Source organism: Lathyrus oleraceus, chromosome 3, assembly GCF_024323335.1.
Source record: "Lathyrus oleraceus cultivar Zhongwan6 chromosome 3, CAAS_Psat_ZW6_1.0, whole genome shotgun sequence".
Classification (NCBI taxonomy): Eukaryota; Viridiplantae; Streptophyta; class Magnoliopsida; order Fabales; family Fabaceae; genus Lathyrus; species Lathyrus oleraceus.
The window spans coordinates 377,266,809-377,291,765 of NC_066581.1; the positions used below are offsets into that span (position 1 = coordinate 377,266,809).

Here is a 24,957-nt window from a genome sequence, read left to right on the forward strand (position 1 = left end):
TGATCCTAATCATTTTTAAGATGGTACGTAGGCAATGGGTTTATCCATCCAAAAACAAAAATATAAATAACTTGTATATTCTCTTCTCATCTCTTCAATCATGTTTGCACAAATAAATTTTTTCACAAGACAATAACCTTACAACAAGTATGAAAAGGGCTCCCTAGGAGTACCTAGGATGTTTTGGGTGCCTAACACCTTTCCATTACATAACCAACCCCCTTACCCAGATCTCTGATTTCTCTTTTACTAGTTTTTGTTAAAACTATTAGGTTTTTGTTCGCTTTCTAACCATTCCTTTGGATAAATAGAAGTGCGGTGGCGACTCGACTTGTATGATTTACCTTTTATTTAGTCAATATCTCTAATGGTAACGAATACCCCGCTACAATCACAAAACACCAGACATTCACACTGAATGTTCTATGTACAGGATGTCGTGACATCGGGTCTGACATCCAGGAAAAATCCTGCATAATCCAATAATTTCTTTTATAATTTCCAGCAGGTACAACCATATCAGATGTCATGACCTTGTGTATGTCATCTGAAACAATCCTGCATGAACATGTCTTTCATTTAAGCTCCAACAGGTACATCCAATATCAGAAGCCATGACATTGTATGTGGCATTCTGAAACAATCCTGCATGAACATGTTCTTGAACTCCAGCAGGTACATAGGATATCTCATGTTAAGACATCACACATAACATCTTGTGAACATTCTTTGTTTTACCAAAATTGCTGCCAACACTTAGTATCAACAATATCCATATCTCTCAGGTAGGTGACGTATCCTGCTTGACCTACGCTAGTCTTGTTCTACTTTAGCAGGTTGCTCTTCCACAACTACTTGTGTTTCCTGCTTTAATTCCTCCATAGGTGTATCAATGCTTTATGATTCTTGAATTTCTTCAAGCTGTACTTTCCTCCCACTGATTCCTTTGGAAATTAAATCCTTTTCTAGTAAAACTCCAGTTCGAGCGACAAACATTTTACCCTTAGAAGGATTGTAGAAGTAATACCCTCTTGTTTCTTTAGGATACCCCATAAATAAGCATTTGTCAGATTTGGGCTCAAGCTTAGTTGAAATTTGTCGTTTCACATAAACTTCGCAACCCCAAATCTTCATGTAAGACATATGTTGTTTCTTACCACTCCATATCTCATATGGTGTCTTCTCAACCTTTTTGGATGGAACACGGTTAAGTGTGTAAGCTGATGTCAGTAGTGCATGTCCCCAAAAGAAGTTTGGAAGATCGGCATGACTCATCATGGATCGGACCATGTCTAACAGGGTTTGATTTCTTCTCTCAGATACACCATTCCATTGGGGTGTTCCAGGAGGAGTAAGTTGGGATAGGATCCTACACTCTTTCAGATGGTCATCAAACTCTAAGCTTAAATACTCACCACCTCGATCTGATCGAAAAGTTTTAATATTCTTACCTAGTTGGTTTTGTACTTCATTCTTGAATTCCTTGAACTTTTCAAAGGACTCTGATTTGTGTTTCATTAAATACACATAACCATATCTACTGAAATCATCACTAAATGTGATGAAGTATTGAAAACCTCCTCTGGCTGGTATGTTCAGTGGTCCACATACATCAATATGTATGAGGGCCAAAAGATCATTAGCTCTTTCACCTTTTCCTGTGAATGGAGACTTTGTCATCTTTCCAATTAAACAAGATTTGCATGTCTCATATGATTCATAATCAAAAGAGTCCAAGAGTCCATCTTTATGGAGTTTGGAAATGCGTTTCTCATTTATGTGGCCTAATCGACAATGCCAAAGGTAACTTGGATTTAACTCATTAGGTTTCATCCTTTTGGTATTAATGTTATAAATAGGAATTTCAAGATCAAGGATATATAGTCCATTGTTCATTTGTGCAGTAGCATAGAATATATCATTCAAATAAATTAAGCAACAGTTGTTCTTTATTATAAATGAAAAACCAAACTTGTCTAAACAAGAAACTGAAATAATATTCCTGCTAATTGCAGGTACATAATAGCAGTTCTCTAACTGAATTATTAAACCACTAGGTAAAGTCAATACATAAGTTCCTACGGCTAAAGCAGCAACATTTGCTCCATTGCCAACTCGTAGGTCAACTTCCCCTTTTGCCAAATCTCTACTCCTTTTTAGCCCCTGCACATTGGTACAAATGTGAGAATCGCATCCAATATCTAATACCCATGATGCAGAAGTAGATAAATTAATTTCAATAACAAAAATACCTGAAGTTGAAGTCTCTACTCCATTCTTCTTATCTTCCAGGTACTTTGGGCAGTTTCTCTTCCAGTGTCTGGTCTTACCGCAATAGAAGCAGGTGCCTTCCTTTGCTATGCCTCCACTAGGCTTCAAAGCAGCAACAATGGGTTTGGGTTTGGCAACTTCCTTGCCTTTCCCTTTATCACCCTGCTTTAGGTGTCTTTTGTTTTGTCTCTTTCCATTTCCGATCATCATAATGGACTTCCCTTTTGACTTCAGATTCTGCTCAGCAGTTCTTAACATGGCTAGCAGTCCAGGAAGATATTTGTCCATATCATTCATATTGAAATTGAGGAAAAATATACTGAATCTATCTGGCAACGATTGCAAGATCAAATCAGTCGCAAGTTCCTTTCCGAGGGGAAAACCCAACCTCTCAAGGTTTTCCACAAACCCAATCATCTTGAGCACATGGGGACCTACAGGGGCTCCCTCAGCTAACTTGGCTTGAAAAAGGGCTTTTGAAACATCAAACCTTTCATGCCTTGCTTGTTCTTGATAGAGCATCTTCAGGTGTTCGATCATATCGAACGCTACCATGTTCTCATGTTGCTTTTGCAACTCTGAGTTCATGGTAGCTAGCATGAGACAAGCAGTTTCATTGGCATCATCGACATGCTTCTTATAAGCATCTCTTTCTGCCTTAGGTGCAGAACTAGGAGGTTCCTCTTCAGGAACAGGTTTCTCCAAGACAAACAACTTTCTATCATGTTTGAGGACAATCCTCAGATTTCGGTGTCAATCCAGAAAATTTGTCCTAGACAATTTTTCCTTGTCAAGGATTGATCGCAAAATGTTGTTAGAGGTGTTTGTTGTCATGGTAATCTACATGAAAATAATGGAAATATAAGTATCAATAACATATTTAATTAGGCCTTTAATTAAATATGCTCCCACTATTTTACTCAAAACAAATGACCCTCACCATTTGATTCGGAAAATCCCGTTGGAAGATTTTCTAGTGGGTCGAGATCCACATTTCACTTTGTTTTAAGTCCGCGTAGGCGGATTACACAAAACTAGGTTATTTAGGTAGGAACTTCTTCCAATTGTATCTAATACAACTCTCAAATATTTTAGTTGGGTGAATAACTCCTTATTCCAATCTATCACATGGATCATTTCCAACTCTTGTTTCTAAACATATATAATCTTATTATAATTTGTTTAATTAAGTTTGACCCATTGTTTTAGCAATTGGATATTACAATTATCCCATCGCACCTTACTAATATAGAACATGCACCTCGCGTAAGCGAAACCTACATTATCCGATACTAGTCTTGATGAGTGCTAAAACTTGGAAAGCTTAAACTTAATATTTAATTTGAGGGAATTTGCAATTATTCTGATCTCACCGGCTTATTTATCATATAAATTGTCTCTCACATGCATCAATATACATAATGAAACAGTTCTGGCCCCTAGTGCAATTGTTCTCCCAAACCAATGAGAGACCCTAAGCTAACCTAATAACGATCTAAGCTTCTCCAAGCAAGATCTTCAAGGTTGTCCTCCTTTGATATTGAATTCTTCTCTTTCTTCATAACATTACATTACATAAAAGAAACTCGTTTTACATACGAGGGAGTGAGATGAGAAAAGAAGTTACATTAAGAGATTAAAAGAGAGGCACGACACGCAGGTCGTATTTTAAAAACCCAAAACAAAATAAAGGAAAACTAAGGCCATAACCGATCACCACGAGGCAATAATAATAAACACATTATTATTATTAATTTTAATTCTTTTAACTAATTAAAACCAAATTAAATTTAGGCGACCGATCACACTACGCAGAGATAGCCGGGGGTCCGCTGCCCGGTCAGCGGATGGGGGTTCTGTTGCCCGGTCAGCAGACGGGGGTTCCGCTTCCCGGGCAGCGCCCCTGACCAAAATTTTTAATGAACAATTCATTTGAAATCTACGTCGTTTTTCGCATCAACACTTGATACTTTAAAGCACAACTCTTGCGCAGTCACAACCCTAATCGCATAACTCTTTGACAACACAACCCTTGTGCCGTGATTAACCCTAATGCACCAATTTCAGACCGTCAAACACACCTTTATTGTTGATTCAGTATGATTGATCAACACATCATTGCTTCACCATACTAATGTCGGATCAAGAAGCAAACGACCATTGATCGCTCAAAGGAAAACAACCATTAAGTGTTTGAATGAACGAAACAGAAATAGTATATCATATATACCGTATTTTGCATCAGGGTTACTTATATCATATATATAACTTGATCGATCTCAATTGCATAACCTATGGACGATCGATGTATCGCTACTTCACCATACTAATGTCGGATTCCGAAGAATATAGTCAACATCAATCATCCAAATCTTACACACATAATGCAAAATTTAATTACTCGTTTATTCTTTGATTCATTCTGTCTTTTAATCACATTAATACAGAAAATACAGAAAATAAACAGCTATCAGATGCATGGTTTCGTAAGTGGCTCTGATACCACTGAAGGAGAAGAGCAACCCAAAATGCAGCGGATTTTAAAATTTCTCCTTTAGTGATCCTTACGAATGGGTATGATTAGTGATAGAATCGTTACCTCTTGTGGCGATTGTAACCCTTTTTGCAGATCTACGGAGCGATCACAAACGTTGAACGGTGACAACGCCTCTACTCAATCCACACGAATAGATTCCTTCAATCTCAGTGCTAGCTGCTACGAATGAAGGCTTTAAGTGTATGTGTGTGTGTGTGTGTGTGTGTGTGTGTGTGTGTGTGTGTGTGTGTGTGTGAGAGAGAGAGAGAGAGAGAGAGAGAGAGAAACGAAATTGCAACTGCACAAATGCTTCTACACATGGGTTCTATTTATAGAACCACCTGTGTGGGCTGCAAGCTAAAAAGCCCAGTCAAGTGTATGTGGCCCATATCTTATAATATGCCAAAATCACTTAAGTGCGTGGTACCTTACCATATTTCATATTCTACTTAAGTACGTCGTACCTTACAATGTTCTACAATTCACTTAAGTGCACCGTACATTATGGTATTCCTTAGTAACTCTATCTCTCATCAGTCTGTCCTTTTGTGTGTGACCCTGTAGGTTTTCGCGGCATATGCAATTATAGTAAATCACGTATTTAACATAATAAATAGTGAGCGGTATCTAACAACACAACATTGCTACCCAAGACACGAAAATGTCATGTGATCTGACAAATCCTTTTGTGATAATACTTATGTGTACGATTACCCTTTTGCCCTTATGTCTATATTGAACACAAGGCATAGACCGTGTCATCCTTGTCCAGTTCAATATTGGGCCCATAGACATTTATCCTGTTACGCAGGATGGGCAAATTCCATCTAGGTCACTCATGTCCCTTAGCATGCTTCGTGGAGTACCCATCAACTGTCTTTATGGTCATCCAGTTATGGACAATGTTTGATCAGCTATAAGGCACTCGACTCTACATCTAGGGTCCATAGTAGTTTCAGGTCGAAGGGTGGTATACACCATTATCACCATGAGAATAACTTATGACACTTTGCATAACATTCTATATAGTATTCTCATAGCGGGTCAATCCAGTATAAATATTACTCTTAATATTCATACCTATGTTTAAGACTTGATAACTCCTTATCCATGATCCATGAGATGTGATCATCAATCTATATACATAATAGTCTTAATGTTTTAATGTTATCCCAGTTCACAATAAAGCTCGACTATGGATACTTTAAGAATAATGTCCTTATGTTTAATGTGATCTCATGATTAAGTCACACTTGATACATTAAATTGACTATCTATTCTAGGGACTTTATTAGACAAACATAACAAAGAAAAACACTTTTATTATTAATAAATAATTCAATACAAGTACCAAAAGTATTGACCTCTAAGGCTTACACCAACAATGGAACCATATCAACTGCATAATTTCCCATACAACATCAACAAGATAGTTTCACATTGAAACCATGTATCTCAACTTTACATGTCGTTAAAACACAACAATTAAACAACCTGCAATTATATTAGCAATTTACCATATCAAACTATCAACAACGAAAACTCAACATTTCGCTAAACGTTTCATTACATCATCATGAAAACCACAACAAAATTACACACATGATATTAGTTTAATCATCCCAACTCTCAGTACCACTGTGTAGTTCAACGTGCCAGCTTTCAAATTCTTCAAATGACATCGAAATCGGACTTACAGAATGAAAGTTATGACCAAAATCGTCGGTATATGTCAACTAATTCGAAAACATATTTTTCTCAAAACTATATTGTGCAATTGATTGCAATCAGGGTGCAATCGATTCTCACTGAATAATTTTCTAAAAATTTGCATCGTGCAATCGATTACAGTCAGGGTGAAATTGATTTCGCTGAAAGATTTTTCCAAAATTTGCACTAGTGAAATCAATTGCAATCAGGGTGAAATCAATTGCAACTGAAGGATTTTCTAAAAAAATAGTTTTCTCTGTTACGATTGCAAAAATAGTTCCACTCTTCAAACCTCATACCAGTCTAAAATTAATCCACCGAAAACTCTCAAAATCACATTCTAACATCACCAATGGATCAAGCATAATAAAATCCACACAACTACAATTTTTCTTCATGATTTCATCACCCAAAATCATTCCTTAAACCCCAAATTTTTATCAATTCTCAAGAACACAACAACCACATATCAGTATACACAATTGCAAATCAAAACATAGCATATGAAAATAGTACCATCATCATCATCTATTCATCAATGTTCATCAAGGTAACAACAACCATATTGGAGGTTAAGGGAACCTCTTTACTCATTCAAGATTTAGCATCCATAGATGAACAATTACCCCTTACCTTGCGATTGTAGAAAATTCTTGATCCATCATTGACTTTTCCTCTCCCAATAACTAAGCCTCTTTTTACTTTTCTCTTAAATATGTATTGTAACATCTATCCCCTCACAATTCTCTCTTTTTTTAATCTAAAAACCTAATTCCCTTATTAGGCTATCCCCATCTTAACCTTAATATTTTCCCATAATGCCTACCTTACCCTTACTTACTCAACATTAGTCCAATATTTCCCTTCCCACATTTATTTTCTATTTTTATTTTATTTTAGTTATTCTAATTTTATTACTTTCTCTCTAATAGTAAAACAAAATAAATAAATTCACTAAAAGCTATTTTACTCATATTTTCTTTAATTACTAATTAAAACTCTAACATTTTAATTATTCTATCACTTCTAGACTATCAGTCTCAACCATCTCTCTACACCCCATACACATGAAACACATAATTCACATAAAATACATAATTGAATCAAATAAAATACGGTAAAACATTTTGTATGATAAAATACGGTAAAATATTCTATATGAAAACGGGGTGTTATACTTAAGAAGTATAACATAATAAGAAACATAAAGTTTTCTTGATCGAAGATAATAAAAATGATATCCCTTTTGACCACCCCCATAACCAAGAAAAACACATATGACAGAACGAGAAGATAACTTACTATGTTCTACTTGTGGACGAAGAACAAAGCAAGTAGAGCAAAAGATTTTCAAAAATGAATAATCAACAATAGAATCATATAATTTTTCGAAAGGAGATAAATTTAATGTAATAGACGATGGAATTATTTTAATAGCATGAACAACAGTAAGAACTTCCTTACCTCAAAACTCAATAGGAACTAAAGCAGACAACAAAAAGGAACGGGCGGTCTTAACAATGTAATGATATTTTCTTTTAACAACTCCATTCTGTTGAGGAGTATAAATACAAGATGTCTGGTGAATAATAGTGTACTTGTCAAAAAATACAGAAGTGTGTGGTATCCATATGTGGGTAGGGGATAACTAGAGGTCTTTGTAATTCCTGGTGGTTAGGGCTTGGTCATGGTGGTGAAAGATCCCGCTAGGTTTTTTTTTTGCTATGAAGAAAGAAAGATCACGTGAGGTGAGAAGATCTCTATTATGTGTGTATATTAGGGTGTAATGATCCATCCTTACCCTCGAAGGGAAATGTATTTATTGAGGCTCTTGGGCATAGGGTTTACTTGGGAGTGATAATCGTCCACTTAGTCAATGATGGACCGTTGAATCCCTATTTCATAAGGATACATGGGTTATCCTGTTTACCCTAACATCAATATAACCAAGGAATAACTTTTCCCATGTTTTCCATGATAGGGAGAGGTGACTCCTAAGTGTGGGCGACGTATAAGTGTCGCCCCTCTAGTGGGCTATAACTCTCTCACCCTTACCAGACCATTACAAATATACTATTTCACAGTTCCTCTAGCACAAGGGCTTTGATATGGGACAAAGTGCTTCAAACTATAAAGCGTTGGGTGTCTCGAGTCCCTAAGTCTCTCGAGCGAGATTCTATGTTGATTCTGACTTATGAGACTCTAATTCCCTCAGGCAAGGTTCTTTGATAAGCCTATTCGATAGGATTTCCAATCCTTTAGGTGGGGATTTAGACCCCTCGGGCGAGAAATCTATCAAGCCCTTAGATAAGAATTAAAGTTAAGTATTTTGTGCAAGACTTTGGTCGCGTCCCTTGGGAGATACTTTATGTTGGATCCTGACTGAGGAAACTCCAAGTCCCTCTAGTGGGGAGTTTATATAAGCATGTTTGATGGGTTCCTTAGTACCTCAGGCAAGGTTATATGTTGATCTTGGTTGATGAGACTTCAAGTCTCTCATGTGAGGCGTTATACCTCTCGGGCAAGACTTCTATCAATCCCTTAGACCAAACTTTAAGTTATATCTCTTGGGATAGACTTTGATTGCGTCCCTTGGGCGAGACTGTACGTTGGATTCTGCCCGAGGGAACTCTAAGTCCCTCTAGAGGGGGGTTTAGAAAAGCATTTTCGATGGGACTATCAGTCCATCTAATGAGGTTATATTTTTAGCTTGGATGATGAGACTTCAAGTCCCCCAGGAGAGGCATTGGACCTCTCAAGTATACCTTCTATAAAGCCCCCAGATAAGAATTTAAGTTAAGCCTCTTAGGTTAGACTTCTGCCACGTCCCTTGGGTGAAAATTCTCGTTGGATCCCGTCTGAGGAAACTCCAAGTCCCTCTGGTAGGGATTTTAGATAATTTTTTTCTATGGGACTCTTCATCCCCTAGAAAAGGTTATATGTTGAGCCTGGATAATGGGATTTCAAGTCCCTAAGGCTAGGAGTTAGATCTTTCGGGAAAGACTTTAAGTTAAGTCTTTTGCGCTAGACTTCAGTCTTGTCCTTTGGGCAAGACTTTACTTTGGTTCTCGCTCAAGAAAACTCCAAGTCTACCAAGGAGGGAGTTTAGATAAGCCTTTTTTATGGGACTCTTAGTCCCTCGGCCGATGTTATATGTTAAGCCTGGTTGATGAGACTTCAAGTCCCTCGGTCGAGGCGTTAGACCTCTCGGGAGGGACTTCTCTCAAGCTCTCAGACAATACTTTAAGTTAAGCCTCTTGGGCTAGACATCAAATGCATCCTTTGGGCAATGCTTTATGTTGGATTCCTCATGAGGAAACTCCAATTACCTCGTGCGGGGAATTTAGTAAGCCTGTTCAACGGGAGTCTTAGTCCCTCAAGCGAAGTTATATGTGAAGCCTGGCTAAAGACACTTCAAGTTTCTTTGGCGAGGAGCTAGACCTCATGAGAGGGACTTATCTCAAGTCCTCAAACAATAATTTAAGTTAAGTGTCTTGGTCTAGAATTTGTTGGGTCCCTTGGACAAGACTTTACGTTGGATCCCACCCTAGGAAGCTTCAAGTCCCTCAGGAGGGGAGCTTAAAAAATCTTGTTCGATGGGACTTATCCCCTCAGGAGAGTTTATATGTTGAGCCTGGCTGAATAGACTCCAAGTCCCTCAAGTGAGACGTTAGACCTCTCGAGCGAGACTTCTATCAAGCCCTCAAATAAGACTTTAAGTTAAGTATCTTGGGCTAGACTTCGGTCGCGTCCCTTTTGCGAGACTTTACCTTCGATCCCGCCCGAGTAAACTCCAAACCCCTCAGGCGGAAAGTTTAGATAAGGTGGCCCCTAGTGGATAACACGGTCATATCGCCCTTAAGGGCGGCAAGGTTATTTTTGTGGAAGTCCAACATATTCTCACTACCTTAAGATGTAGCAAAGACCTTCCTATGAAAATCCACCATACATGTGTTCCAGTGAAAGTCCAGCGTGTTCATCTTTCCTGAAGAAGCGACAAGGATATTCCTGTGGAAGTCCAACATATTCATATTTTCTAGAGAGACAACAAGTATCCTCCTGTGGAAGTCTAACATATTTTTATTGTCTAGAGAGACGGGAAGGATCTTCCTGTGAAAGTTCAACATACATGTTTTGGCTTAATAGACGGTAAGGATCTCCTATTGAAGATCCAATGTATTATTACCCCGTAGGCATGCAAGAACCATTCAGTGAAGATCCACCGTATAATTACTCTATAGGATGATAAGGATCTTTTAATGAAAGTCCAGTATCTAATTACCCTATAGGATAGCGCTGAGTCGGGACGTTTTCGAGGCGAGTTAATCTAACTATTTTCTTTTATTGTTGTGATGCTATTGTTGCAGTTCAAAGCTTAAGCATGCAACAACAACAACAATGTCATTAGTTGGTGATCCACCTATGATTCACATTCCACAATTTTCAGAAGTTTCTAGAGAAAACCTTCTCAGAATTACCAATTCCTCATAATGAAGAGAATTAAAACATGTATCACTATATTAACAATTTACAAAAGAACAAGTTGAATGCTAAGAGAGATAGAAAACTGGTTTTCATTCCCCAGATATTCATCTCATTATCCCTTCATCAATCATTACGACTGCCGAACTACATATCACCTTTTATGAAAGAGAATAGGCTTCCTCACCAGGTGCACACCATTCTTTGATTTCTTCCACCAGAATTGCAGTATCTTAAAGTTGGAAAGTTGATGTCCATCGGTTGCAATGATAATGCTCGAAATTTTGCACTCGAATCCGGTCAGCTTCATTTGATTTATTGAGTACTCTCAGTCAGACCAATAGCAAGCATCTTTGCCATTCTTGAACTATCAATGAAGGGGGACATTAGACATATAAAGAAAGATATGTAAATGTGGCACTGCCTGATGATTCAACATTATTATCCTATCATGAAAGGAACCGGTGGCCATATAAATGGTATATAGGCTCAGAAGCTCATCTGACTGATCATTTTTATGTACACCATAAATAAAGACTTGTTATCATTTTACAAGTGTAGCTAAATAATGAAAAAGGACTTTTCAAGATTATCATGAAGGAATAGTTGCATAAAAAAACACTTATTACGGATATCATAGCGACTTAGAATTCTATAGGAAATCCAAACAAGACGAGGTTATCTTATGCAAGGTTTTAGGTTTAAATTAAATGCTACTTCATTAGCTAGACATGGTCATCCTTAGACAAAACACATAATGTTGTATAAAAGTATTCTCACTAACAAAAGATTAAATGTCCCAACTTTATTTAAGATGATAATAGTTCCTACGATTTTTTCAACAATGATATATATAGACTTGTTTGGGGAGTTATTTTTTTTACTAGGGAGCATTGAACATTGTGAAGCTTCTTCTTTTTAGAGCAATATCTTTGTGAGAGACACACTACATATTCACCAAAAACCTTAAGATAATAGGCGAGTGGGTTCTCTCACTTATATATGCTCAAGTCTTCATATTTCCAACCAATGTGGGTGAGTTCTCTCACTTATAAATGCTCAAGTCTTACTTCCACTAACTATTATACCGCACGAAACATTTCCTACTCACCACCTTGGCGCCATTGACACTCTTCAATGGAACGTTTCTTATTCACCACCCTTGTGGCACCGTTGACTTTCGATACAAGTAAGTCGGTCCCTTTCTCGAACCAAATGATCTGATACCACATTGTTGATGATGGTATTCTAGAGGTGGTATGTGATAAATTATATTGTTGCAGAATTTAAAGTAAGAAAATATTTTTTTTCTGAATACTCTTATATTATTGAATTCACCACACACTCACTTTTATATAGGCTTGAAGGAAACTGACATAGGAAATAATAAGTTGGTAATCAAGATGAGGACTCTTTGGTTCTCTCAATCTTAATGATACAACTCTACCATAAATCTAAATAAAGACAATTATTATAATGTGATGGTTACAATTCTCTCATAATGGATACTAAAGATAATGGTGGTTACAACACATTAATTTCAACACTCCCCCTTAATGTGTTTCTCTTTAACTCCCATTGCTTCTCTAAGTTGCTAAAATTTTCTTCTAGGTAGTACTTTAGTAAAAATATCGGCAAGCTGCTCTTGTGAACTGCAGAAAGCTAACTGCACATCTCCTTCTTCAATCACACTTCGAATGAAGTGATGCTTTATGTTAATGTGTCTTGTCCGGATATGAAAAATAGGATTCTTTGCCATGTCAATAACTGTTGTGTTGTCACAATGAAGCTATAGACTTCCCTCTTGTTTCTCTCCAATATCTTATAATATTCTTCTCAACCAAAGTGATTGTCGTGTAGCCAAACCAGCTGCTAAATACTCAACTTCAGGTGAAGATTGTGCCACAGTATCTTGCTTCTTTAAGCACCAAGAGATCACAACTAAACCAAGGTTGAATATATAACCTATAGTGCTCTTCATATCATCAACAATTTCGTCCCAATTGAAGGAAAATTGCGATCCAAAACGCAACAGATTTTTTTTTCCTTTAGTGATCCTTACGAATGGGCATGGTCAGTGATAGAAATCGTTACCTCTTGTAGCGATTGAAACCTTTGATGCAGATCTAAGGAGTGATCACGAGCTTTGAATGGTGACAACGCCTCTACTCAGTCCACACAAACGGATTCCTTCAGTCTCAGTGCTAGCTACTACGAATGAAGGCTTTGAGTGAGAGAGAGAGAGAGAGAGAGGGAGAAACGAAATTTCATCAAGTGAAATGCTTCTGCACAAGGGTTCTATTTATAGAACCACTTGTGTGGGTTGCAAGCTAAAAATCCCACTTAAGTGTATGTCGCCCATATCTTATGGTATACCGAAAATCACTTAAGCGTGTGGTACCTTACCATATTTCATATTCTACTTAAGTGCATTGTACCTTACGATGTTCTACAATTCACTTAAGTGCGTCATACCTTACGGTGTTCCTTATTTACTTTATCTCTCATCAATCCGTCATTTTGTGTGCGACCCTGTAGGTTTTCACGATATTGGCAATTATATTAAATCACGTATTTAACATAATAAACAGTGAGTGGTATCTAGCAACACATCACTGCTACCCAAGACACGAAATTGTCATGTGATCTGACAAATCCTTTTTTTGTGATAATACTTGTGTGTATAATTACCCTTTTTGCCCTTATGTCTATATTGAACACAAGGCATATACCGTGTCATCCTTGTCCAGTTCAATATTGGGCCCTTAGACATTTATCCTATTACGCAGGATGGGAAAATTTCATCTAGGTCACTCATGTCCCTCAACATGCTTCGTGGAGTATCCATCAACTGTCTTTATGGTCATCCAGTTACGGACAATGTTTGATCAATAATAAAGTACTCGACTTTACATCTAGGGTCCATAGTGGTTTCAGGTCGAAGGGTGGTATACACGACTATCACCATGAGAATAACTTATGACACTTTGCATAACATTCTATGTAGTATTCTCATAGCGGGTCAATCCAGTATAAATATTACTCATAATATTCATACATATGTTTAAGACTGGATAACTCATTATCCATGATCCATAAGATGTGATCATCAGTCTATATACATAATATTCTTAATGCTTTAATGTTATCCCACTTCACAACAAAGATTTAATACAGATACTTTAAGAATAGTGTCCTTATATTTAATAGGATCTCATGATTAAGTCACACTTGATACATTAAACGGACTAGCTATTCTAGGGACTTTATTAAACATAATAAAGAAAAATCCTTTTATTATTAATAAATAATTCGACACGAGTACCAAAATTATTGGCCTTTAGGGCTTACACCAATAATCTCCCACTAGCACTAGAGCCAATCAGGCATACACATAAGAGGCGTTGTCAGTGGGTTAACAATATTGTCAAATGTAGGTACTCTACTTATTTTCACATCTCATCTATCTATTATCTCTCGAATGAGATGATAACGCCTAAGTATGTGTTTGGATCGTTGGTGAGATCTAGGCTCCTTAGCTTGTGCGATAGCACCATTGTTATCACAATAAAGATCAATGGGATCCACAATGCTAGGAACTATGCCAAGTTTACTAATGAACTTTTTGATCCAAACAACTTTCTTTGCTGCACTTGAGGTAACAATATACTCGACCTCGATTGTAGAATCAATAATTGTATCTTGCTTTGGACTTTTCCAGCTTACAACGCCACCGTTTAAGCAGAACACATAACCAGATTGTGATCTAAAGTTATCCTTATCTGTATGGAAGCTAACATCGGTGTATCCAATTACATCAAGCTCTTCCTGACCTCCATATATCAAGAATGAGTCCTTCGTACTTCTCAAATACTTAAGGATATTATTGACAACTATCCAATGAGCATCATCGAGATCAGATTGATACCTACTTGTTGCACTTAAAGCATACGAGACATTTTGGTCGAGTATATAACATGGAATACATGATAGATCCTATTCCACATGCATATGGAATCTTATTCATGTGATCCCTTTCTTTCTTAGTTGAAGGGGATTGTGTTTTTGATAGACACATGCCATGTTGCATAGGTATGAATCCTTTCTTGGAATCATGCATATTAAAGTGTCTCAGCATTTTGTCTATGTATGTACTCTGACTTAGGCCACGCAGTTTTTATGATCTATCTCTATAGATCCTGATTCCTAATATATAGGCTGCTTCACCTAGGTCCTTTATAGAAAAATAATTCCCCAACCAAGTCTTTACTTGTTGAAGGGTAGGGACGTCGTTTCCAATGAGTAATATGTCATCTACATATAATACCAGGAAGACAATCATGCTCCCACTAACCTTCTTGTAGACAAAAGGCTCATCTTCATTCTTGCTGAACCCATATTATTTTACTGTGTCATCAAAACGGAGACTCCAGCTTCTGGAAGCTTGCTTCAATCCATAGATTGATCTTTGTAACTTACATATCTTTTGGGTTTCTTCTGGTATGCCAAATCCTTCAGGTTGTGTCATGTACACATCCTCAAGAAGGACCCCATTAAGGAAAGCAGTTTTGACATTCATCTGCCATATTTCATAATCATGATATGCAGCGATAGCAAGTAAAATCCAAACAGATTTAAGCATAGAAACTGGTGAAAAGGTTCCATCATAGTAAACCCCATGAATTTGTTTATATCCTTTTGCAACCAGACTTGCCTTATAGATATGTACCTTACCATCCATGTCAGTCTTCTTTTTGAAGAGCCACTTGCATCCTATAGGGTTAACTTCTACATGAGGCTTTACCAAGGTCCAAACCTGATTTGTGTACATGGAATCCATTTCAGATTTCATGGCTTCTAGCCACTTCTCAGACTCCATCTTTCCAAATAAACAATATTTGCATGTCTCATATGATTCATAGTCAAAAGAGTTCAAGAGTCCATCTTTATGGAGTTTGGAAACGCGTTTCTCATTTATGTGGCCTAATCGACAATGTCAAAGGTAAGTTGGATTTAACTCATTAAGTTTCATCCTTTTAGTATTAATGTTATAAATAGACATTTCAAGATCAAGGACATATAGTCCATTGTTCATTTGTGCAGTAACATAGAATATATCATTCAAATAAATGGAGCAACAATTGTTCTTTATTATGAATGAAAAACCAAACTTGTCCAAATAAGAAAAGAAAATAATATTCCTGCTAATTGCAGGTACATAATAACAGTTTTCTAACTGAATTATTAAACCACTAGGTAAAGTCAATACATAAGTTCCTACGGCTAAAGCAGCAACCTTTGCTCCATTGCCAACTCGTAGGTCAACTTCACCTTTTGCCAAATCTCTACTCCTTTTTAGCCCCTGCACATTGGTACAAATGTGAGAACCGCATCCAGTATCTAATACCCATGATGCAGAAGTAGATAGATAAATTTCAATAACAAAAGTACCTGAAGTTGAAGTCTCTACTCCATTCTTCTTATCTTCCAGGTACTTTGGGCAGTTTCTCATTCAGTGTCCGGTCTTACCGCAATAGAAGCAAGTGTCATCCTTTGCTATGCCTACACTAGGCTTCAAAGCAGGAGAAATGGGTTTGGGTTTGGCAACTTCCTTGCCTTTACCTTTACCACCCTGCTTGGTTGGCCTTTTGTTCTGTTTCTTTCCATTTTCGATCATCAGAATGAACTTCCCTTTTAACTTCAGATTCTGCTCAACAGCTCTTAACATGCCTAGCAGTTTAGGAAGAGTTTTTTTCCATATCATTCATCTTGAAATTAAGGACAAATTGACTAAAGCTCTCTGGCAATGATTGCAAGAACAAATTAGTCGCAAGTTCCTTTCCGAGAAGAAAACTCAACCTCTCAAGGTTCTCCACATACCAAATCATCTTGAGCACATGGGGATCTACAGGGGCTCCCTCAACTAACTTTCCTTGAAAAGGGGCTTTTGAAACTTCAAACCTTTCATGCCTTGCCTGCTATTGATAGAGCATCTTCAGGTGTCCGATCATATTGAACGCTGCCATGTTTTCATGTTGCTTTTACAACTCCGAGTTTATGGTAGCTAGCATGAGACAAACATCTTCATTTGCATCATTGACATGCTTCTTATAAGCATCTCTTTCTGTCTTAGGTGCAGAACTAGGAGGTTCCTCTTCAGGAACAGGTTCCTCTTCAGGAACAAGTTCCTCCAAGACATACAACTTTTTATCATGCTTGAGGATAATCCTCAGATTTCGGTGTCAATCCAGAAAATTTGTCCCAGACAAGTTTTCCTTATCAAGGATTGATCACAAAATGTTGTTAAAGGTGTTTTTTGTCATGGTAATCTACATGAAAATTATGAAAATATACGTATCAATAAAATAACATATTCAATTAGGCCTTTAATTAAATATGCTCCCACTATTTTACTCAAAACAAATGATCCTCACCATTTGATTCGGAAAATCCCGTTGAAAGATTTTCTAGTGGGTCGAGATCCACATTTCACTTTGTTTTAAGTCCGCTTAGACGAATTACACAAAAGTAAGTTATTTAGGTATGAACTCCTTCCAATTGTATCTAATACAACTCTCGAATATTTTAGTTGGGTAAATAACTCCTTATTTTAATCCATCATATGGATCATTTCCAACTCTTACTTCTAAACATATATAATCTTATTATAATTTGTTTAGTTAAGTATGACCCATTATTTTAGAAATTGGATATTACAATTATCCCATCGCACCTTACTAATATAGAACATGCACCTCGCGTAGGCGAAACCTACATTATTCGATACTAGTCTTGATGAGTGCTAAAACTTGGAAAATATAAACTTAATATTTAATTTGAGAAAATTTGCAATTATTTTGATCTCACCGACTTATTTATCATATAAATTGTCTCTCACATGCATCAACATGCATCAACATACATTCACATGCATCAACATACATACAAAATGAAACAATTATGATTCCTAGCATAATTGTTCTCCTAAGCCAATGAGAGAACCTAACTTAACCTAATAACGATCTAAGCTTCTCCAAGCAATATCTTCAAGGTTATCCTCCTTTGATATTGTATTCTTCTCTTTCTTTATAACATTACATTAAATAAAAAAACTCGTTTTACATACGAGGGAGTGAGATGAGAAAAAAGTTACATTAAGAGATTAAAAAAGAGGCACGACACGTAGACCGTATTTTAATATGTCCTCTCTTATGTTATTTCTTTTTCATATTTTATATTATTGTTTTATCTTCTAATTACATTTTTATCGCACATTTCTTCTCAATCTCGCATCTCTTATGTTTTTTTTCATCTTCTCTAATCTCTCTTCTCATATGTTTTTTATGTTTTATTATAATGTTTTTGATATTATTTTATGCTACTATTTTATATATATTTTTTATTCCACTTTTTTCTAATCTAATTTTTTGTATATTGAATGAGAAGTTTTTCTCTAAATATGATGAGTTTTGATGTTATTTACTAATGTATGAATGACTAAACACAAAGTTACATTATTCTCTATGGATGTATGTATGACTAAATAAAATATTGTAAAAAACCGAACCAACCGAACCAACCGAACCAATCCAAACCGCATTGATTTGGTTTGGTTTGGTTTTATTTCTAAAAGCCAACCGAACCAAACCGAACCGCATGCTTTTTTCTCTTGCGGTTCGGATAATTTTTATCGTCAAAACCGCCCAAACCGCACCGCGAACACCCCTAATTTTACAAGTGTAGCTAAATAATGAAAAAGGACTTTTCAAGATTATCATGAAGGAAGAGTTGCAGCAAAGACACTTATCACCGATATCATAGTGACTTAGAATTCTATAGGAAATCCAAACAAGATGAGGTTATCTTATGCAAGCTTTTAGGTTTAGATTAAATGCTATTTCATTAGCTAGAAATGGTTGGCAATAGACAAAACATATAATGCTGTATAAAAGTATTCTCACTTGCAAAAGATTAATGGCCACAACTTCATTTAAGATGATTATAGTTCCTATGGTTTTTTCAACAATGGTATATATAGACTTTGTCCATCATATTTTTTCGAAGATATTAGAAGTTGTTAAAAATTGTTGTTTTACTAAAATTATACTAAAAAATAATATACAAGAAATTAACATCCTTTAAATCACTAATAGACTTTTCCCGTATATAAACACTTTTAGTATCATTGATAAAAATATTTAAATTTATAATAAATTTTTTATGTTTATAAAAATAACTTTTTTTTTTAAATATTTGGATTAACATTACATTTTTTTTATCTATATAAAAGATTTGAATCAACAATAAACTTTTATCCATCTATAAAAAATTATTGTTTATAAAAATATTTGTATCAATTATATACTCATCTTTATTTATAAAAAAATTGTATTAATAATAAACTTTTTTTGTGTTTATAAAATATTTGTATTTTTTTTTGTTTATGAAAATATTTTTATCAACAATACACTTTGTCCGTTTATAAAAAATTTGGATTAACAGTAAACTTTTCTCGTATATAAAAAATTATTGTTTATAAGAATATTTGTATCAAAACAATATCTTTATTCTCATTTATAAAAAAAATTGTATCAATAATAAATTTATTTTTTCGTTTATAAAAATATTTATATCAACAATGCATATTTTTGCATTTATAAAAGAATTGTATCAACAAAACACTTTTTCTCGTATATTATAAAAAAATCATTTATGTAAAACTCTAAGTTAACAATTAGCACTTCTCTATATAAAAAAACTTTTAAAAAAAATGTTGATTTAAGAAAAAATAACAATATCTAAATAGTTATATTTTTAAAATATAATACACATAAATTAGTTTATAAATAACGTTCTAAATTGTACATTTTGGCACCTTATCATATATATAAAATTTAATGCTATTAATTAAGTTTTAATACATATTAATATTTTCATTTATAGTTAATATTTTTTTAAATGAATAAATTGAGACATAGACTTTAAGATTAAAGTAATATTTTAATATTTGAATCTTCTAAAGTGACTTTCATACATACAAAATATCTGGAGATATGAAAAGAAGTTGAAGTTAGATATATTTTATTTGTATTATATTCTTTGTTTTTGAATATGTAACCTTTGGATATGCACATTTTCTTTATTGTTTTTATATGATAGATAAAACATAAACTTTTTTTATTTTATATTGTAGATCTGCTGGGTGTTGGTTTGGTTTTTATTAGAAAAAAATGGTAGTAAATTTATAAATATTTTGTTTATGGAAATAATGAATATGATAAATCAAAATAATTTTTTTTCTCATGAATCTATTTTTGTTGTAAAAAATAAAAATGAATCTCGGATAAATTAGAAAAGATAATTATCATTTATATATATATGAATTAATAATATTTTAGCGAAATAAAAAATAAATGTATCATTAAAGAACTTTTTTTTCTTCTTTTGTATCTGTTTATTTATCTTTAGTCTAAACAAAAAAAAAGGATGTGCAACGTATAAAATCAATTTTGGTGTGATTTTTTTTTGTTGTTGTTGTATTTTATAAAAAAATTGTTCTTTCTTATTTTTTATATACATAATTTTTTTAAAAACAAATTATAAAGTAATATGTAAAGAGATTGTATTATTAAAAAGAATTAGAAGAATAAACTATGAATATTTATTTGTCATCATATTGATGAAGCTTACAAAAATACCAAATGCATGATTATTGATATATTAACTAAAAATTCAACTATCAGTAAATAAAATACTATTTTACTTTTTCTTTGGGTCCACCAAGATCTAGGTTCTGGTTCTTTTTTGGGGTCGGGGATGTTACAGTCCCTTATCAGCATAATATTCTCATCAAGGAACTCAAAGCTAGTAGTCTTCTAAAGGTTGATGTGCAAGATACTCTGACATTACACTCACTTTGATAATTTTTTGAGTGTCATGTTGGATGTCGTACTCGGCCAAAGTCATTTGCCATCAAACTACTCTATTGTAGCGGTAAAATTTTTGAGATTAAGTTATTGATAAACTTAACTCATAAAGCAAGAGTCGTCACTGCACTTTTATTGTTTCCAAAGGAAAAGGGAAAAAGTACGAACAAAATCTGATGTTTTAAAATAAAATTAATAAAAAGAGATAAGGGTTCGGGGGTTGGTTATGCAAAGGGAGAGTATTAGCATGATAAACATCCATGGTACTCTATGGGAAGCTCTTTGAAAATATGTATATTTTAGTTTTAAAAAAAAGATATTATTTGCAAAAGATTGGAGAGATGGGGAAAGAAATATTTTTTCTTTTTTCTTTTTATATTTGTCAAGACTTTTAAAGTTTCATGCCCACGTACCAACAAAATGCAATGGATGATCAAAACCTTGTAGTTCGTGGTAAAAATAACAAAGATATTTATTTTGATTCATTTTTAAGGGAAAAACATTTTGTCATTTTAAGGAGAATAATCAACTAGTCACCCATAAGTATGAGATCTTTGAATCATCATGAGAAGGACTCCAACTTGGATAAGGATCAACAAGTATGCCAGTAGCTCTCACGCAGGGCCGGTTCTTTTCCTGTGCAAGCTGTGCAGTAGCACACGGTCTCACTTTTTGTGGGGCTTCAAATTAACTATTATTAGTGAATATAAAAAAATTAATAAATAAAAATATTTTTGTATCACATATAATAAATAAAATATTAAATATTGAAAAATAGGATATTTGGAAACCAAACGTTTTTTTTCTCCGGTCTCACACGTTCTCACTTCTCTCTCCTCTCAAATGTTATTCTCTTTTCTCTTTCTCTGTTAGAGCTGTTTGAAACCAGAAAAAAAATCTTATTTTTCCTTTTCAATCCTCTCTTTTATCATGTTAGTTGATTCAATTAGTTACTTTCCATTTATTTTTATTGTGATTATTTGATTTTGAAGGTAGAAAAAATAATAATTTTAGATTTATTTTAAATTTTAGGGTGAAATTCTATTTTATTTCCTGTATCAATATTGATTTTAGATTTTAGATTTTAGATTTTATGGTGGAAATGAGGGTAACTTGTGTTCTTTATAAAATTATAATATATAAATAAATAAAATTTTAGGGTGAAATGGGATACTAGTATACTGTATATACTACTCAGTAGTATCAAAATTCAAAACAAGAATACTGTTGGTTGTTGGTGTTGGTGACGATTTTTATACCAACTTTTTCTCATAAGACCAAATTGCAATTTGGAATCTTTCAAAGAAAAATTAGTATGTATTAGTATTGATATTTTTTATGATTAATTTATAATTTATTTAATTAAATGTAATTTATTTTCTTACTATTAATTTATAATTTGCTTTTAATTTATAATTATTAATTTTTTATGGTACTATATTAGAGAAGAACACAACATAAAAAAATATAATTGAATATTAATTAAAGTCGTTTCTCCATGGTTTAATTATTAATATTTTTTGATGATTAATTTATAATTTCTTTTATTTAATGTAATTGATTTTTTTTTGTTATTGATGTAGGAACACAATTTCACAACAGGATAATTAGTAGATCATCGACGGACACAAAAGACATTGTGAGAAATTTCAGGTTTTTCTTATTATGCCTCCTAAGATGCCTCATAAAAATAAAAAATTTGAATGTGAAAATGATAAACGTAAGAAAAAGAAAAAAATTGAAGAGTTAATTCAATCTCAAGTAGGAGCTCTTGATAAATGTTTAATCAAAGAACCACAAGTTTCAAATGAAAGTCGTTATGTTGATAATATTGATAGTTTGCCTATTGAAATTGATAATCTTGATAGTGTGCCTATTGAAAATGATAATCTTGATAGTGTGCCCATTGAAAATGATAATCTTAATAGTGTGCCTATTGAAAATGATAATCTTGATAGTGTGCCAATTGTTGATGAAGTTAATAATGATGATGATGCCGATAATGATGATGATGATGATGATGATAATGTTGATTATGATATATTTGATCCAAGAAATTGGGATCGTCTTCAACCTAAACTGATTGATTTATTAGTTGTGAAAGGTCCTAAAAGAGATAATTCTATTGTGAAGGGTCCTAGATATAGTTTGAATAGACGTTTTACGGCTAATTTGTATACTAGAGCTTTAGCAAATAGAGAGGTGTGTGATAGAGATTGACTTGTTTATTCGAAAGAGCTTGATAGAGTATTTTGTTTTTGTTGTAAAGTTTTTAAAAATGGGATTGTTAGGGGACAATTAGCAAATGAGGGTTATAGTGATTGGGTACATGTTGGTGAAAGAATTAAAGAGCACGAGTTAGGCATGGAACATGTTAAAAATATGACTACTTGGTATGAGTATCGCAAAAGGCTCCAAAATCATTGTCATCCACTCGTTGGGAGAGTCGTGTAGAAAGTGTCAAAGCTATAAGAACTCAAATGTTAGAATTTACAAAAGCTTTGCTTGAAGTGTCAGAAAATGATCTTGATCCTAAAATACAAAATGAAGCTAAATCCTTAGCAACAAATGAGCTTGGTGATTTTGAGTTTTTGATGGCTATAATTATTTGGTTTAAAATATTATCTGCAATTAATTCTGTTAGCAAGCTTTTATAGGAAAATGATATGCTTATTGATGTTGCTATGCAAAAAATTAAGGGGTTGATTTCGTATTTTGAGGGATATAGAGAAACAGGTTTTTATAAGGTATTGATTAACGCTAAGGAAATTGCGATGGAATTGAATATTGCCCCAATATTTCCTCAAAGGCGTATAATTAAAAGAAAAAGGCAATTTGATGAGAATTTGAATATCCCATCAGTCGAGCTATTAGAAGAAGAATCATTCAGGGTTAATTTTTTTCTTTACCTTATTGATCAAGTTGTTATTTCTCTTAATAAGAGGTTTGAGCAATACCAAGAGTATGAAAGTATTTTTGGTTTCTTGTTTACTTCTCACAAGTTACAATCATTAGATGATGCAACTTTGAAGTATTGTTGTACTAATTTTGAGCAAGCATTGAAACATAATGAGCAATCTGATATTGATGGGAATGAATTTTTTGCAGAGTTGAAGTTACTAAGAGAAATGTTGCCTGAAGAAACCATAAGACCTACTGATATATTATTATTTTTAAAAGGCTTGGATTATTTTCCTAATACAGTTATGTGCATATAAAATCTTATTGACTATTTCTGTGACAGTTGTTTCTGCAGAAAGAAGTTTTTCAAAATTGAAGTTGTTAAAGACTTACTTGCGGTCTAACATGTCAAAAGAAAGGCTTAATGGATTGGCATTAATAGCTATTGAAAATGACATTTTGGAGACAATAAAATATGAAGACTTAGTTGACGATTTTGCTTCAAAAAGTGTTCGTAGGAAGACTCTTTTTATGTAGTTAGATAATTTAAGTTGTAAGAAATGGTGTTAGTAGTTTAAACAATACCTTTGAACTTTTTGGTACTTCAATTGGTTAATATATAATTTTATCTTTTGTTTGTCATTTTTAATCATTAAAATTATATATATATATATATATATATATATATATATATATATATATATATATATATATATATATATATATATATATATATATATATATATTTAGGCCCATTTTTAAAATTGGAATAGGACCTCTGAATTGATTGGACCGACCCTGCTCTCACGGATGAAAAAGAATTGTCATCAATACTATGGAGATAGGAGAATTATATCTCAACTATAGAAATGACTCATGTCTAAAACTTTGAGAAAAGTTTTAAAAGAAAAAGTGCACAAAGGACACAAAATTATTTGAATGAGTTATGCATTTTTTAGTCTTTTGAAATTGGTCTGAATATGCTTAAAATGGATTAGCATTTATTAGGAAAAAGATTTTGAAAATCACTTGACAAAAAGTCAAGGTTTGTTAAGAAAATGGTGCAAGTTAGAAAACAGGAAGATTTTTGAAAAAAGGGAGGGGATTTTTGAAAATTAAAGAAAGAGAGGA

The 24,957-nt window shown here is 33.9% G+C and overlaps 1 pseudogene; it reads left to right on the top strand.

The window, feature by feature from the left end:
- Positions 1 to 22,602: 22,602 nt before the first annotated feature.
- Positions 22,603 to 24,363, top strand: LOC127131348 (uncharacterized; annotated as a pseudogene).
- The last annotated feature ends 594 nt before the right edge of the window (positions 24,364 to 24,957 follow it).